This window comes from Erpetoichthys calabaricus, chromosome 4, assembly GCF_900747795.2.
Source record: "Erpetoichthys calabaricus chromosome 4, fErpCal1.3, whole genome shotgun sequence".
Lineage (NCBI taxonomy): Eukaryota > Metazoa > Chordata > Cladistia > Polypteriformes > Polypteridae > Erpetoichthys > Erpetoichthys calabaricus.
Genome location: NC_041397.2, coordinates 31,788,982 through 31,804,712, shown reverse-complemented (window position 1 = coordinate 31,804,712; position 15,731 = coordinate 31,788,982).

Genomic DNA, 15,731 nt, shown 5'->3' with positions numbered 1-15,731 from the left:
ATTATATATGGATATAATAGATACAGTATATTAAATGCACATCAAAGGGGTTTCTTTGAGAAAACTAACAGTCATTTCTAGCTGTATGTAACATGTTTTGAATATTGATGAAGCGGGCCTCTTTAAAATGGTCCAAAAGCCAGGCCTTGAGTTTGACACCCCTGGTGTAGAAGAAATCCTGATCCAAATGGTATGTAACAGAGACACAGCAATTGGATGGAGACACTGCACTGCGAACGTTAATGCTGACGTCTACATTGATTATTTAGATTTCATACTACATGTATTTTTAATGGGTAACACAGCTAGTATGAATGTAAGTAAGTAGTACCTTATTATTTTTTAAACTTCAACCTAGGAGATCGAATGCAGTGGGTCTTGTCAACAGTTGGAGTATCAGCTTATGTTCCAAAATCACAGGTGGCTGAACAGTACTTTGATCAGTTTGTGGCCACCACAGGAAAAATACAAAAACAGCAGAAAAAAGTAGAGGACATACCACAAAAACCACTTTCTTCCCTGCCTCATATTTTGTACTGCCTTGGACCCTCTTTTAAATCATTTCCTTAATCAGCTTCGCCTAACCTTTGCTCTTGGGACTCTGTGTAGAATTTCCTCCTGAGGCTTCTGGTGTTTGTGTTCTTCTGGGCCCTTCATAAATCTTAGAATGCAGAGTCTCTCAGCTGCCTGCCTTAAAGAGGTATTAAGGTCCCAATGTCACCAATCCTGGATGTTGTGGTGCCATTTCCCAGCCTAGAGCCAATCAATTGGATTGTACTCTTCCCACATCTCAAAAGGGATCATGGTCAGTCTTCTCAGGGCATGGAACATGGGCTGGTCAGTCTTGACCTTTAAGTGTTTTCATCCTCTTCTGAACTCATAGTAGTTTATCTCTTTCTTAGCAAAGGATCAGAGATCCTTACCCCCTTGTTCATCTCCCTACCCTTTAGCATCCTGAAGAACGCTGACACGGTCCCCACCTTCTGCAAATCCATCACCAAATTTCCCTGCTGTTTCTACTAACGTGTCTCTTATGTTTGGATGAAGGTCTTCTTTTGGACTTACATCTACCTATGCCATAGTGATGGTCCTCTTGCTTCTACCAATTACTTGCCATCCAGGCATACATTCATATAAGGACTTAACTTGATAATTTAAGGCAGAGCATGTGATTCTGTAACAGCAGAGTTACTGTACATTTGTAATGTACAATATAGCACACATCCAACCCACATGATTATGCCTGGAGATACATTAGATAGATAGATAGATAGATAGATAGATAGATAGATAGATAGATAGATAGATAGATAGATAGATAGATAGATAGATAGATAGATAGATAGATAGATAGATAGATACTTTATTAATCCCAGGGGGAAATTCACATATTCCAGCAGCAAAAATATTAAATTAAAGAGTAATAAAAAATGCAGATAAAAAAACAGACAATAACTTGAATAATGTTCAACGTTTACCCCCTCTGGTGGAATTGAAGAGTCGCATAGTTTGGGGGAGGAATGATCTTCTCAGTCTGTCAGTGGAGCAGGACAGTGACAGCAGTCTGTCACTGAAACTGCTCCTCTGTCTGGAGATGACACTGTTTAATGGATGTAGTGGATTCTCCATAATTGATAGGAGCCTGCTGAGTGCCCGCTGCTCTGCTACGGATGTCAGACCGTCCAGCTCTATGCCAACAATAGAGCCTGCCTTCCTCACCAGTTTGTCCAGGCATGAGGCATCCTTCTTCTTTATGCTGCCTCCCCAGCACACCACTGTGTAGAAGAGGGCACTTGCCACAACCATCTGATAGAACATCTGCAGCATCTTACTGCAGATGTTGAAGGATGCCAGTCTTCTAAGGAAGTACAGGCGGCTCTGTCCTTTCTTGCACAGAGAATCAGTATTGGCAGTCCAGTCTAATTTATCGTCCAGCTGCACTCCTAGGTATTTATAGGTCTGCACCCTCTGCACACAGTCACCTCTGATGATCACGGGGTCCATGAGGGGCCTGGGTCTCCTAAAATCCACCACCAGTTCCTTGGTTTTGCTGGTGTTCAGTTGTAGGTGGTTTAAGTCGCACCATTTAACAAAGTCCTTGATGAGGTTTCTATACTCCTCCTCCTGCCCACTCCTGATGCAGCCTACGATAGCAGTGTCGTCAGCAAACTTTTGCACGTGGCAGGACTCCGAGTTGTATTGGAAGTCTGATGTATATAGGCTGAATAGGACCGGAGAAAGTACAGTCCCCTGCGGCGCTCCTGTGTTGCTGACCACAATGTCAGATCTGCAATTCCCGAGACGCACATACTGAGGTCTGTTTGTAAGATAGTCCACGATCCATGCCACCAGGTATGAATCTACTCCCATCTCTGTCAGCTTGTCCCTAAGGAGCAGAGGTTGGATGGTGTTGAAGGCGCTAGAGAAGTCTAGAAACATAATTCTTACAGCACCACTGCCTCTGTCCAAGTGGGAGAGGGATCGATGTAGCATATAGATGATGGCATCTTCCGCTCCCACCTTCTCCTGGTATGCGAACTGCAGAGGGTCGAGGGCATGTTGGACCTGTGGCCTCAGGTGGTGAAGCAGCAGCCTCTCCATTAGCATTCCATAAAAGTTAAAAATGTATATTATATAGCAGATTTAAAAATATTTTCATTTGAAATCTTCATACAACACTTTTACTGTACTTGGTAGTGAAAAATTATTCATATAGTTTTTTACAGGCTTTGTTTGTTTTATTTTTAACTAAAGATAATAAGTGTAAATTGGCCCAGTGTGAATATGGATGTATGTGTAAGTGTGCACTGTGATAGATTGACACATGCTGCTACATGAATTTGTGATGTACAACAATTTAAGCAACAGAAAAATAAATGTGGTGTTTCCTAAGGTAGGAAAAATACAATTTTAATTTAAAATGGGAGGTGAACCGTATTGTCTTTACTTGATCTGTTGTCTCCTGCAGAGCTCGTTCCTGCCAGATACCTCCTGGCTATCTGCAGATGAGAACTGTGCTCATTATTTAACACAGGTTGGTTAATTTTTTTTAAATTACAATTTGCATTTAAAGTATACTGTATGTTTACGTACAATTCTGAAGGAATAATTTAATCCTTGTGTTTCTTTAAATATATGGAAAGTTTTGAATTTTCAGGACACCAGTAGTAAGCGTTACAGCTTCACCGATGTAGCATTATGGGGAAAACAGACATTCATAGGTGCAGTTTTTGGGTTTCACTGGATTTGTTGCCCCTCTGAATCTAAACTTCTTACAAATACCGGAGCTATGCTAGAGGAAATTTATAATCATAAACATTTGTTGAAAATTCAATTATGGATGTGTTTGAATCCATATGCTGCTGCCAGCTACTAAGGCTACATTCAGACTGCAGCTAAAAGTGACTCCCTTCTGATTTCAGGCTTATATCTGATTTTCTGTTTGACTGTTCAAATTATTTTTGCAAGCAATCTAAATCATAAATTTATCCTGAATGTGTCTCATACTTGCAAAATTAATAAAACACAAATTTGCCAGAGAGGTGCTAACTAAATGAAAACCATGAACACCAACAGCATTTGATGGCTGCTTCATAATTTCATGTTGTGTTCAGCACAGGTAGTCTAAAAATTTGTCAGTTCATGATAGGAATGAAAATAGACAGACAGAAAATGAAAATTTGTACCAGTTGCTTTGTGCACAACCATCACTGTTGTATCAAATTAGTAGAAACCATTGGATTAAGGCACAAAAATGAGGGAGGTTTTTAAAACAGTAGTTTGACAATGTCAGAATGTTGTGGGGAATATTTGATTACTTGTGATAACACAGGTTTGGAAGACTCTGGAAAACATTCACATTTGAGACATGTCATTGCTGTCAGAAAATGCATAGAAGCTGTAAACAGTCCAATGTTATACTACCGGAATAAATCAGGCTGGCCCATGAAGAAGGCCCTCTGGATTTTGTGTTGGAGAGTATTAATATGCAGACAATTCTGATTAAAGCAAAGAAATAAATATGAGATTTAGGTTGCATTTGTCTATATCAGATTTAGTTCCACATAGAGACATGGCCTAAATCTGATCTAAAAACTTGTGATTCTATCTGCTTTTTTCTGTTCACACTTCCCTAAAAATATCGGATCTGTGACACATATGGGTGAATAAATTAAAACTAAGCAGCACTGTAAATATACTTTCAAAAGACAGAGTTGTGCTTAAAACCATTATCATAACTTGTAGCTTACAGTGATGGTGACAGCAAAATCATAACCTCACGAAAGCAGTCCCATAAACCATAAACATATTTTAATTTAACACTAGAATCCCTAATGCCTACGAAAAAACTCATAATCCCGGGCCACCATAAATTCTTTGCATCTCTCAATCAGCATCTTTTGTTCTGTAAATGTGTTGATCAGCACAGGCAGCAAGCAGCCTGCTATCCCATCTAGCATACAACGGAGCTCAACTCTGGAAAAAACGTTATCTTTATCTGGGTGTGAGGTGCCTGGAGTTGTTTAGTGTAAATAATATATCGTTATTTGTAACACATACACTTCATGTATGTTCCATATCTACAACGATCTGGGTAAATGTAGGATGACAGGAAATGAGAGGCAAGAAATGCTGAACACATAACTAAAACAGGACATTTTTCATCTTACTGTAATAATGACAAAATGCCGACGTGAAGTGTATAATATGTGAAGACTGAAGTCCAAATATCATATAAACACATGCTTTTTATTCAAGAATATATCCAAAAAAAAATTATTCATTTAGCAGATGCTTATACTTTGAATTAAATCAGTCTTGTGTTTAAATCCTTCGATTACTGTGATGTTATTGTGTTCATCATTTAATATATATTTATTTTACAATGTTTGTGTCCTGTGGTGGGTTGGCACCCTGCCTGGGATTGGTTCCTGCCTTGTGCCCTGTATTGGCTGGGATTGGCTCCAGCAGACCCCCGTGACCCTGTGTTTGATTCAGCGGGTTGGAAAATGGATGGATGGATGTTTGTGTCTCCTACGCTTATCCAGTTGGAGAATTATTATTAGTATTGTTATTTTGAAAGTGAAATACTACAAAAGATGCAAATTTTAAGTCTTGTTTTTATATTGATCATGTTTTTCCAAATAGCTCAAATGTTCCTACATTGCTCACAACTGATAACACAACCCAAGTACATTTTGAATAAACTAAGTTGATACACACTAAGTTGAATTAAGTTAGTCCATGGTTTTCACAAAATGAGTAACACTGTAAGACTGTATTTTATTAAGGGCTGACTTCCACTTGTTATCTGAACGTCTAACTGAAACTCTCTTTCCCCTTGCTGTTAGTGTAGAGCTACAATTTACTCTATATATTGCAGCTATAGATTATCATTTCTACAGGAGGTAATGACAGAAGATTAGAAAAGCCGGACAATATTTTTATAGCAAAGTCTCTAACAAGGAAATATTTTGATGACAAATTATAATGTTTGTGAGAATTATTTTTTTGAAATATTCAAATATATCATCAACAAATCTACATTTACTTATTTGGCTGATGCCTTTATCCAAGATGGCTTACAACATTTATGATACAATTGGTTAGATTTCTTCTGGTTTTCCAGTTGGAGCACAGGCAGGTCAAGTGAGTTGATCATGGTCACAGAGTGTCAGTAGCAGAATCTGAACCCACAATCTCAGGGTTTGAGGTTCAAAGCCTTAACCACTATGTCATACTGCCGACAGGTAATGTCATATTTAGGTGATTCATATTCTTAGGAATATTATGAAATACTAGTAGCACTAAGAACAAAAATGCACTTGGAACAAATGGTGACCTTAGCAGGTTACCAGGCAATGGCTAGAAATTAAATGGAGCACAGAAGGGCATAATCAGGTGATAAGTGAAGTATTTGATAATGAGTAAAACAAACAAGTCAAAGGATGCTAAATATGATATGAAGCTTATTATAATTGTTTAATCCCATTTTATTAGTCCGACACTATGAGACTCTTCAATACCACTTTGGGGGTGGTGGTAAATGTTAACATTATTCAAAGTTATTGTCTGTCTGTATACCTGCGTTGTTATCACTCTTTAATTTAATATTTTCTTTATCAGTTTGCTGCTGCTGGAGTATGTGAATTTTCCCTTGGGATTAATAAAGTATCTATCTATCTATCTATCTACTGTTAGGTCCATATATATTTGGACAGAGACAACTTTTTTCTAATTTTGGTTCTGTACATTACCACAATGAATTTTAAATGAAACAACTCCGATGCAGTTGAAGTGCAGACTTTCAGCTTTAATTCAGTGGGGTGAACAAAACGATTGCATAAAAATGTGAGGCAACTAAAGCATTTTTTTAACACAATCCCTTCCTTTCAGGGGCTCAAAAGTAATTGGACAAATTAAATAACTGGAAATAAAATGTTCATTTCTAACACTTGGTTGAAAACCCTTTGCTGGCAATGACAGCCTGAAGTCTTGAACTCATGGACATCATCAGATGCTGGGTTTCCTCCTTTTTAATGCTCTGCCAGGCCTTTACTGCAGCAGTTTTCAGTTGCTGTTTGTTTGTGGGCATTTCTGTCTGAAGTTTAGTCTTCAACAAGTGAAATGCATGCTCAGTTGGGTTAAGCTCAGGTGACTGACTTGGTCATTCAAGAATTTTCCACTTTTTTGCTTTAATAAACTCCTGGGTTGCTTTGGCTGTATGTTTTGGGTCATTGTCCATCTGTATCATGAAACACCGCCCAATCAATTTGACTGCATTTAGCTGGATTTGAGCAGACAGTATGTCTCTGAACACCTCAGAATTCATTCGGCTGCTTCTGTCCTGTGTCACATCATCAATAAACACTTGTGTCCCAGTGCCACTGGCAGCCATGCACCCCCAAGCCATCACACTGCCTCCACCGTGTTTTACAGATGATGTGGTATGCTTTGGATAATGAGCTGTTCCACGCCGTCTCCATACTTTTTTCCTGCCATCATTCTGGTAGAGGTTGATCTTGGTTTCATCTGTCCAAAGAATGTTTTTCCAGAACTGTGCTGGCTTTTTTAGATGTTCTTTAGCAAAGTCCAATCTAGCCTTTCTATTCTTGAGGCTTATGAGTGGCTTGCACCTTGCAGTGCACCCTCTGTATTTACTTTCATGCAGTCTTCTCTTTATGGTAGACTTGGATATCGATACGCCTACACCCTGGAGAGTGTTGTTCACTTGGTTGGCTGTTGTAAAGGGGTTTCTCTTCACCATGGAAATGATTCTGAGATAATCCACCACTGTTGTCTTCCGTGGACGTCTGGGTCTTTTTGCGTTGCCGAGTTCACAAGTGCTTGCTTTCTTTTGTCAGGATGTACCAAACTGTAGATTTTGCCACTCATAATATTGTAGCAATTTCTTGGATGGGTTTTTTCTGTTTTCAGCTTAAGGATGGCTTCTTTCACCTGCATGGAGAGCTCCTTTGACTGTTCACAGCAAAATCTTCCACATGCAAGCACCACACCTCAAATCAACTCCAGGCCTTTTATCTGCTTAATTGATAATGACATAACGACGGACTTGCCCACACCTGCCCATGAACTAGCCTTTGAGTCAATTGTCCAATTACTTTTGAGCTGAAATGAAGGGATTGTGTTAAAAAAATGCTTTAGTTGCCTCACATTTTTATGCAATCGTTTTGTTCACCCCACTGAATTAAAGCTGAAAGTCTGCACTTCAACTGCATCTGAGTTGTTTCATTTAAAATTCATTGTGGTAATGTACAGAACCAAAATTAGAAAAAAGTTGTCTCTGTCCAAATATTTATGGACCTAACTGAATCTATCTATCTATCTATCTATCTATCTATCTATCTATCTATCTATCTATCTATCTATCTATCTATCTATCTATCTATCTATCTATCTATCTATCTATCTATCTATCTATCTTATCCAAATGGCGGCCCGTGGGCCACATGCAGCCCAGAAACAACCTCAGAGTGGAGCACTGGCCCACCCCGTGATCCTGTCAGAAATGTGAGAAAAATAAATTTTACGAGCCTTCAGAAATATCTACAGTAGTACAGACCACAAATGCAACTCTCCACGTAGCTAAGCAACATTCAGTCTGGAAGTGGTGGTCGTAGTCTATGATACAGTGATTTTTTTTTTTTTTGTGATTGTACCTTAGTCACTAGAGCTGGTCGTGACTTTGACTACATATTAAATGATTCTATAATCAATTGTGAGCTGAGTCTTAGTTATATTCCAGTTTCATCAGGTGAGTGTGAACATAGGTTTTTGCAAATTAATCTAATTGTTACTCCAATGAGAGTCTCGCTATTAACAAGCACTGTCTCCACACTTCTCTTCATACGATTGTTGGCCCTCCACTCACATGCTTCTGTCCTGTGGATTCATTGCTGTTACAAGGACAATGATCACCCTTTGACACTTGTGACAAAGATAGAGGGAGTAGCAGCCACTCAACCTGAAACAAACAGACACAGGAGGCACACTGATAAAACACAAATGTTTTATTTTATTTTCTTCACCTGTGGGCAACGCCTTCCCCGTTTCCCACAGGCACAACACAGTCCCAATAAGCACAACAGCTAAACACAATTCTTTTCCTCTCTTCTTTTCTCCTCTTTTGTCTACTCCCAGCAAGCTTTGTCTCCCTCCTCTCGACTCTGGCTCGCCGAGTAGTCTCTGTTTGCCCCTTATGTAAGTCACCCGGAAGTTCTCCAGGTGCTCGTTACCCCACTTCCGGCAGCATTTTCGGGTGTGGTGGAAGAACCGCCCACACTGGCTCAAGAACAGCTGCAGCGCCCCCCGGTGGTGCCTCCGGATCCCAACAGGGTTTTTATCCAACTCCATGAAGCCCTGCGGAAGTCCAAAGCACCGCTGTCACCCAGGGGTGCCGCCATCTAGTGTTCCGGGGGAGGTAATGCTCTGTCCATGATTGTTCCCCCGGACCATACAAGGAAGAGGCAAAGATCGAATTAGAAAGACTGCATCTGATGAATTTTCTTTAAAACTCAATCAATTTAAGCATTGATTGCTTTGCAGGACTATGTAACTTTTTGTACAATGTAGAGCTCGTTATTATCCTGCGGTTAATATTCTTCAATTTTGGAAATTCTATGTTTGTAATTTGAAACTATTAAGCACAATATTATGCAGTACAATATACCTATGTAGGTGGTGTAATGATAGTGCCGCCGCCTCACAGTAAGGAGATCCTGCAGGGAGTTTGCAAAGCACTTGCAGTAGTGAGTAAAGTGCTATATAAAGAACTATTACTATCATACTTGACAATCTGTAAATTTTTAATTTTAAACATTATGTTATTCCATCAAATAAACAAAACATGTAGCGCCAGGACTCTCTGCCTTTATATACCATCATCTCAAACTTTATCCAAACACAACATATGCATACTGCCATCTTTTTGTTTATGAAAAAGCCACTGCTAATCACACGTGGTGATTTAAAACAAACCTCTGCTCCCTCAGTGTGCAATACATGTTGCATGTGTGTTATCTGCTGTTATCACTTTTTATGGGTTTGTGCACCAATAGCTTTGATGGCATTTTTTTTATTCTGTTAAATGCACTTTATGATGTGTCTGGATCATATATGACCAAAATATTTTATTTCAAAAAGAAAACAAATGTTATTGCTAATACTGTGCACTATCTCTTATATATATTTCTATTCTGGTTCATCCTGCTTCCACTTCAAAACTGGTCCCACCCACACGCAGCTGACACAGCATTTCTCGATTCCTATTCGTCGTCTTCCATGTCATGCACTATACTGGCCTGCTGAGCATAATACATCCAACAAGTACCCGAGGTGCTGCCACAACGGTAAAGTAGCTTTACCACTCTTGCGGAACCCACCTGTGTCTTTACAACAGCTTCTTACACAGCAAACATCAGAAGCTAAAAATTATCGTGAACACATTCGAGAATACAACTCTTCTCCATCGTTTGCTTCTATTGGTGCACAGATAACTCAACCTCCTGGCCACGGACCATACTGTTTTAAAATACACGGGCAAATTTATCATCAAATCTCTCCACTATACGCTAACACTTCTACCTTCTCCAGGATATGGACAGTTGTATGTTTTTGACACAGCGCAAGCTACTGAAGTACGCTTACAAGATAAAGCAAATTCTGCCTGCAGCGAAAATGTACTTCTCCAGCTTGATTCCATGTTCAGAACCATCAATCCCTTCGCTAAATCATACAAACACATGCATGAAATCGCTCAGTCTAATCCAACAGCATCTGTATGAATGGTTTTCAAGAAAAACCCTAGGCAGGATTTACGACGATTCAATGCCCCGACATGTCACACCGATGTTGCAGAGATTTTCGTCAGAAAAGATGGCAAAACGCCTGTCGAAAGGGACATTTGCATCTATCCCATAGGCAACTCCTGTAAACAGATTTCTGCACTCAATATGAATTGCGATCCTATGGTTTACCCACTTTTATTCCCTTATGGAGACATTTGCTGGCACAAAGATTTACAACATGTTCCCGATAAAAGAACCGGCAAGCGAATATGGCTTACTCAATGCCAATTTTACACGTACAGATTAGCAATGAGGAATACTTTTAGTATTTTGCACTCCAGCGGCAAACTATTCCAACAGTATGTCATAGATGCGTATGTTAAAACAGAGGGTGTGCGTCTCAACTATCTCAGATTACATCAACAAGATCTACGCGTTGGGCGGCACAGTGACGCAGTGGGTAGCGCTGCTGCCTCGCAGTTGGGAGATCTGGGGACCTGGGTTCGATTCCCGGGTCCTCCCTGCGTGGAGTTTGCATGTTCTCCCCGTGTCTGCGTGGGTTTCCTCCGGGCGCTCCGGTTTCCTCCCACATTCCAAAGACATGCAGGCTAGTGTGTGGGTGTGTTTGTGTGTGTCATGCGGTGGGTTGGCACCCTGCCCAGGATTGTTTCCTGCCTTGTGCCCTGTGTTGGCTGGGATTGGCTCCAGCAGACCCCCGTGACCCTGTGTTTGGATTCAGCAGGTTGGAAGATGGATGGATGGATGGATCTACGCGTTGAACTATCAGACGCACTGCAAGCAAACGCTTAAAATAACAATGTACGTGTAGGCAAAATGATCATATTACCGTCCACATTTCCAGGAAGTCCAAGATACATGCAACAAAACTATTAGGATGCCATGGCCATAGTACGTAAATTCGGAAAGCCTGATTTATTTATCACTTTCACATGAAATCCTGCTTTGCCAGAAATTCTACATGCACACTGCGTCTTTCAAGAAGTATTTATTTCTTCTTGATTACTGAATTCCTTTCTCGCCGTTTTCCGTTCCTATTCTTACACCGGCGTATGCTACGGCGGGCATCCACTAGTTTTGTTTTAATACACTTTTAGATGTGCCTTGGTCAGATATGACCAAAATGATTATTTTTTTTATTTCAAAGGTGGAAAACAAGTATTGCTACTACCTCAGATTCTGTTCAGTTTTTTTATGCACTTTTTGATGTGCCTGTGTCAGATGTGACAACATTTAAAAGGGAAACAATGAATAAAAACCTGGTAGCCCTGCTGCCTCACAGTAAGGTTTGCTTCCCGGGTCCTCCCTGCGTGGAGTTTGCATGTTCTCCCCGTGTCTGCATGGGTTTCCTCCGGGTGCTCCAGTTTCCTCCCATAGTCCAAAGACATGCAGGTTAGGTGCATTGACAATCCTAAATTGTCCCTAGTGTGTGCTTGGTGTGTGTGTGTGCCCTGCAGTGGGCTGGCACCCTGCTCGAGGATTTGTTCCTGCCTTGTGCCCTGTGTTGGCTGGGATTGGCTCCAGCAGACCTCCGTGACCCTATGTTAGGATATACCGGCTTGGAAAATGACTGACTGACTGACAATGAATAAAACATGACTTGTTTTTCAATACATTCATTTGTGTTGGTTTAAAATTTGTTATTACCTGCTGCTAACCAGCCACTGAAAAAGTCTTAACCCAGCTGAACTTCTTGGTTTGAAAATCTGGCCCAACTGAAATTGCAATTTAATAGTCCTGGTTTAATCCATGCACATATATTGGGTATAAAGTCATCGTCCAACCCGCTATATCCTAACACAAGGTCATGAGGGTCTGCTGGAGCCAATCCCTGCCAGCTAAAATCTATGTAATGCAATGAGTAAGCAATCCCATTTGACTCTGATTTAGTTAGGTCTTTATCAATACATTCTGACAAGTAAATTGTTCTAAAGTATTCTTTAAATAAATCTTTATTCAGTTCTTTTGTTTACAACTGCTTTGCAGATTTCTGCAATGGTGTCCAGACTTTTTTATTGTGTATTTGAGGAGTAGTATCTCATAAGCTTTTTCTTCCTGTTCATAATTTAAATAATATGATTTAAGTAACAAAGTCTCCTTTTCTGTTGTGATCTTGCATATTCATCATCGATTTTGGAGATTTTATGAATTAATTCTGTTGCCCTGCTGGTTTGCAATTTAACAGGAAAACTAAGCTGGCAAAATCAAAAGCTGCTTCCATTAATCCTGCAGCTGCTGGCTCCAGTGCCAAGCACCAGCTTCAGGCTGCCAGATTGATGTCTCACACACACACACACACACACACACACACACACACACACACACACACACACACACACACACATACACACACTGGCACACACATATACCATAAGACTGTAAGCAAACAAATGATGTGCTGCATTTAGAAGAATTCAGGCCCTGAAGAACTTATAAATGAAGACAAAGGATTTACCCACATAACTGGCTAACAGACCATAAATCTTACAAGAGCATTTAAAAGCTTGGACAATGAAATATTTCCTTAGGTGATTCTTTGGATAAGAATTAAAAAGGATATATATATAATTTATAAGCTTGTGCCCACTTTTATATGAGAAAGAAATACATCCAGCCAGCCTAGTTTTTATGATTTGTGTCATTTTGTTTTACTGTGTATTCTGTTTGTACCGTACAGTATATACCTTCATATATCTAATTTCTGTAATTTTTGTCTTATGAGTAAATAGTATCATTTTATTGAATAAATCAAGTGTACTGTGATTATTTGTTGAAATGCAAGAACCATAAAAAAGAGTTACAGGATTAATCCCATTTATTAGCCATTTAATTTGGTTTAGATAGATAGATAGATAGATAGATAGATAGATAGATAGATAGATAGATAGATAGATAGATAGATAGATAGATAGATAGATAGATAGATAGATAGATAGATAGATAGATTACACAAGGTATAAAAAGTGTGTGCAAGTCAACAGTAGTGTGCCTTGTGTGAGTTGGTCCGCCACATGCCTTGGAAGAGTGTGGTCTGAGGTATGGTTGCTGCCTTTGTTGGACTGGATAAGAGACTATGTGTCATAGCAGTCTTTCCACCATGCAGACTCCAAACTGGTCCCCAAAAAACACACACTGAACCTACACATCTAACAGCTAACATTTAGTCAGTAGCAGCCCTGTTTATATTTTCTACATTGCAAATTCATTAAAGAGTTCTAACCCAAAATGTGCCCTGTACTGTTTCTAGGAGGAGATGCATGCCCCACATCAGCAAATAGACTTTTTTTTCTGAAATTTTATTCATTTGAGTTAAGCTGATATAAAATTATGTGACTTCAAGTTGTTGTATATGTCATACATTCCAACTGCAGTTGCTGATCTTGTCGCCAGACTGTCACAATTCAAATGACTGAAAATCGCTGAGCATGTCAAATTTACCAACTGTATGTTGACCATCCAGCATAATCATTCTTGTCCCTTTTTTGTAAGATTCAATAAAGTGCTGCTTGTTGGAGCAGGTGCTGTATGATGAGGTAACAGGTTCAGCTGCAGTATCAGCCATTTTTTCTTTTTTCCATTCTGCTGTTGTACATAAAACATGAGCTATTAGACAATCCAGCCACTCTTGTGCTTGCAAGGTCCAAAACACCTGTGTTGCTTACTACTCATCACTGCATTTCATACATTGTTCTTTCAGGTGAGTGCTCATTGGTTGTCATCTCTCATACACATAGAGAACACACTTACGAATAAAGATCAGATCAGGCCAGTTTTATTTTGTTGGGTAGAGTCACAGGGAATGTCATGTTATGCGACCACCTGCAACTCTCTAACATAATGGAAATGAAGTCTAAGACTGTAAATCGCTGGAAAAGTCACCTAATGTGACATGGCCTTTAAAGATGCTCCCTGTTGGTATGTTACATTAACAATAACAAGACAAGGCAGGGATATGAAAAATAAGTCTAAAATGGTTTGCTGTAGATTCTTACTTGGGTTCTATAAAAGTAGTTAACATGAACATGAGGTGGACAGGTGGTGTAATGGAAATGTGGTGAGGTGATATACGGTAAAGGACAGATGGACACTAGTTCTCTAATGGTTTTTTCGGTCTCAGACGTAGCAGGTGTAAGACACTAGGGGAGGCTGCCGCCCCTTAGACCCAACAGACAGACACACTGAACACTGGGTAAAATCACCAAGAAGGTATTTAATTATTATTCTTCTTTTAGTAGTGCCCTGAAGCACCTTCACACCATACACAGGCAAAAGCAATAATAACAATACAACAAATCCACACAAATCTCTCCTCCACTCCTCCCAGCAAGCTCTGTCCTACTTCCTCCCAACTCTGGCTCACTTGCTGGGTTCCCAACAGTCGTTTATATAGTCCTTGACCCGGAAGTGCTTCTGTCCTTCCACCCATGTGACTTGCTGGCACTTCCGGGTCAGATGTGGAATTGGCTTTTTCTTCAGCCCGGAAGTACTTTGGGGCTCCCACCCTCTTGACTTAGGAGTACTTCCGGGCTATGGATGAGGCATGGCTCCTCTGGTCCTCTCACACCGTTACACTCCAGGGGAGCTGCCATCTAGCATTTTGGGGGAGGGAGTGTCCTGGAAAAGCTGCTTTCCCCCATCCTTCCATCTCAGGGGCGTCCCGGCTGGAATGAGCTGCCGGCCATCAGCCATACAGGTTTATCATGGGAAATTTAAAAGGAAATTTTCCTACAGAACTGTAGCTGAATTTGTGAGAGACAATATCAAGCAATCTTCATTGCACTCTCCTACTTTCAACACCATGACACTAGGGAGTTATCCTGGTGACTTTATGATGTGACGAAAATGATTAAGAAATGGATAGATGGATTGTTGTACAAAGCCATTTGTTACAGTGCATGCTTTAATGAGTGATCATCCTCAATGTGACATTTGCATCTCAGGATTTTATTTTCAGATAAATTGTCGACATGCTGTACATGAGGCATGAACAGGACACAGAATCCCTAAAAAAATAGTTTTTTAGAGACAATGTTAGTCAAAACGTTAGAACATTTGTGATGAAAGCGACTATTGCAGCCCAACAAGCTCACCAATTCTCTCCCCTCAATGTCTCCAAAATAATGTCAAGTTAAGTTTTAAAAGTCCCTATTGTCCTACTCTCAACCATAATACTTGGTAATTTGTTCAGTGTGTCAGTGTTTTATTTTTGTGAAAATAAAAATGTTGCAGCATTTCTGACAAATTTACCCTTAATATGTTTTTAAATGAACAGCTGTCATTCACTGTACTAATTCCTTTCATAATTTTAAACACTTCAGAGTGGCACTGTGGAACATTGCCGAGTACTAATGCCTCATTGACCCAGCATGATGGTAACAAGTCTAAAGCCCAGATATTGACTGTGTG